Source organism: Elephantulus edwardii, unplaced genomic scaffold (assembly GCF_000299155.1).
Source record: "Elephantulus edwardii isolate Elephantulus edwardi_28Jun2011 unplaced genomic scaffold, EleEdw1.0 scaffold00241, whole genome shotgun sequence".
Lineage (NCBI taxonomy): Eukaryota > Metazoa > Chordata > Mammalia > Macroscelidea > Macroscelididae > Elephantulus > Elephantulus edwardii.
The window spans coordinates 786,815-789,924 of NW_006399991.1; positions in this window are offsets into that span (position 1 = coordinate 786,815).

The following is a 3,110-nucleotide window of genomic DNA, read 5'->3' on the forward strand; positions in this document are numbered from 1 at the left end:
CCCGCCACACACACACCCCACAACCGCAATACGTCTTTTAAACTCCCAGCTGCTGGTGCCAAGAGTGTTGACTGTGGATCCAAGGAAACCAAAACTGTCAACAATCTCAATCTCTTCATCATCCATTATGATGCTGTCAGTTGGCCCAGTAGTGAGAATCTTTGTTTTCTTTATATTGAGTCTCAATCCATACGGACGACTGCAGTCCCTGACCTTCCACAGCAAGTGCTTCAGGTCCTCCTCAGTGTCAGCAAGCAGGGTTGTGTCATCTGCTTAACGCAGATTGTTGATTCTTCCACCAATCCTGATGCCACATTTCTCCTCACAGAGCCCAGCCTCCCAGACAACCTGGTCTTCATAAAGATTGAAAAGGTATGGAGACGGGATACAGCACTGGTGGATACACTTCCCAATTTTTGAACCATGTCGTGTTTCCTTGTTCTCTTCTGACAACTGTCTCCTGGTCCAAGTATAGGTTTCGCATTAGCACAATCAAGTGTTCTGGGATTCCCGTTCTTCTCAGAGTTAGCCATGTTTTGTTATGATCCACACAGTCAACTCCCTTTGCATAATTAATGAAACAAAGATAGACATTCTTCTGGTACTCCTTGCTTTCAGCCAAGATCCATCTAACATTAGCTACAATATCCCTAGTACCACAGCTCTGTCTAAACCCAACCGGCACTTCTGGTAGTTCCCTGTTGATATGTTGTTCCAGTTGTTTTTGGATAATCTTCTGCAGAATCTTGCTTGCATACGATATTAATGATATTGTTCGATAATTTCCACATTCTGTGGGATCACCTTTCTTTCATTTGACCAGCTGGATGTCCTCCAGATTTCTTGGCACAAGTTGGTGAGAACATCTAGGGCAGCATCTGTTAGTTGAAATATGTCAATTGGTATACCCTCAATTTCTGGAGCCGTAGAAGCCAATTCTTTCAAAGCAGTCTGAACTTCTTCCTTCTTCACCATAGGCTCTTGCTCATATGTTGTTTCATTAAGTTCTTCTGTGTCTGCCAATTCCTTTTGGTATAACGACTCTGTATACTCTTTCCATCATCTTTTAATACTTGCAGGATCACTCAATATTATTCCCAAAGTGTCCTTAAGTATTGCAACTCAAGGCTTGAATTTGTTCTTCAGTTCCTTGAGCTTAAGAAATGCTGAGTGAGTTCAGCCTCTTTGATTTTCTGACTCCAGCTCTGCATAATTAATTATAATACTTTGTCTTGTCACACAGCCTTTTGAAATCTCCTGTTTAGCTCCTTAATGTCTTGATTTCTTCCTTCTGCTTTGGTTTCTCAATGCTCCAGTGCAATATTCAGTCTCTTCTGACATCCATTTTGGTCTTTTCTTCCTTCTCCACCTTTGCAATGACCTTTTGTACTCTTCCTGGGTAATATTCTTGTAATATTCCCATAACTCATCTGGTCTTTGCTCATTAGTGTTCAAGACCTCAAACCTGTTCCTGAGATGGTTCTGAAATTCAGGTGGGATAGACTCAAGGTCATATTTTGGTTCCTGTGGGCTTGATTTAACTTTCCTGTGCTTCAGCTTAAACTTGCATATGAGTAGTTGGTGATCTGTTCCACAGTCAGCACCTGGCCTAATTTTCACAGCTGATATTGAGCTTCCCCAGCAGTTCTTTCCACAAATGTAATCTAACTGATTCCTATGTGTACCATAAGGTGAAATCCATGTGTACTGTCTACGTTTATGTTTTTTATAAAATGTATTTGCAATGAATAAATTGTTGATTGTGCAAAATTCTGTCATCTTATCTCCAGCTTCATTTCTGTCACCAAGTCCATGCTTTCCAACTGCTGATCCTTCTCTGTTCCCAACTTTTGCTTTCCAGTCACCCATCACGATTAATGCATCTTAATTGCATGTTCGATCGATCTCTGACTGCAAAAGTTGGTAGAAATAATTTATTTCCTCTTCTTCGACTCTGGTTGTTGGTGCATAAATTTGAATGATAGTGGTATTCTCTGGACTTCCTTGTATGCATATGGTTAATATCCTGTCACTCACAATGTTATATTTCATGACATATCTGAAATGGCTTTTTTAACTATGAAAGCAACCACATGTTTTCTCACCTTTTCATCTCCAGAATGATAGATCATATGATAATCTGATTCAAAATGTCCCATGCCAGTTGATCTCATCTTGCCAATACATAGTTTGTTGATATTTATGCATTCCATTTCTTCCTTAACAATATACAACTTTTCCACACACACTTATAGTTCTCACATTCCATGTTCCAACTACGAGTGTCTGCTTACAATTGTTCCTACTCCTTAATATTTCCGTACTTGAAAATTCCACATCTGTTGCCCTGTCTGCTAGTCTAAATGTGTTCTATTGTATATAGGGTTTTCGAAGGCCTGCTATTTTGGAAGTGGATGGCCATTCCTTCTTCCTAGATTGTCTTAATCTGAATACTCAGATTTAGAAAAGTATCTGACAGACAAGCAGTTTACAGAACAATGCAGATGAAAGATCTTTCCCAATTGTAGAAATAGCCAGTAGTTTTAGTTTTGTCTCTGCCCTTGACATAAGTCTCTTGACCCACCCCTTTCCCTGCTCCACCAGTATTCCCTTCTATTTCCACCTACTCCCTTCAACACCTATCTCCTGCTATACACCTCTTGATCTGACAGCTTATATCTCAAGCTATGTGGGTTTCTGTGATTACAAATTCTTGAAGATGCTGCTGATTTTTTTATGCTGTGTGCAGTGTCCCTTGAATTTAGGGGCCTGTAAGTCCAAATTTAAAGCTCTAATGTTAGGGAAACCTTATTTCAGATGGTTCTGAAGAAAGTTAAAATTTAATAGACACTTGTGAAAAGTATTTTTTAGAAATTGTGATGATAGTATACTGAACAAAACATGCACTAGTTCAAAAGTTTCTGAATGTATTATGTTGCTAACTTCCTATAAGTGTGATCATACACTATCTTTTGGTGACTGACTTATTTAGGTTAGCATAATGTTGTGGTTGGCCTCAGAACTTCATTTCTCTCTATGGCTGAGTGATATTCCACCACACATATATGCCATTGTATATATATGTCTGTTTATCTGTCTGTGTACAGTTT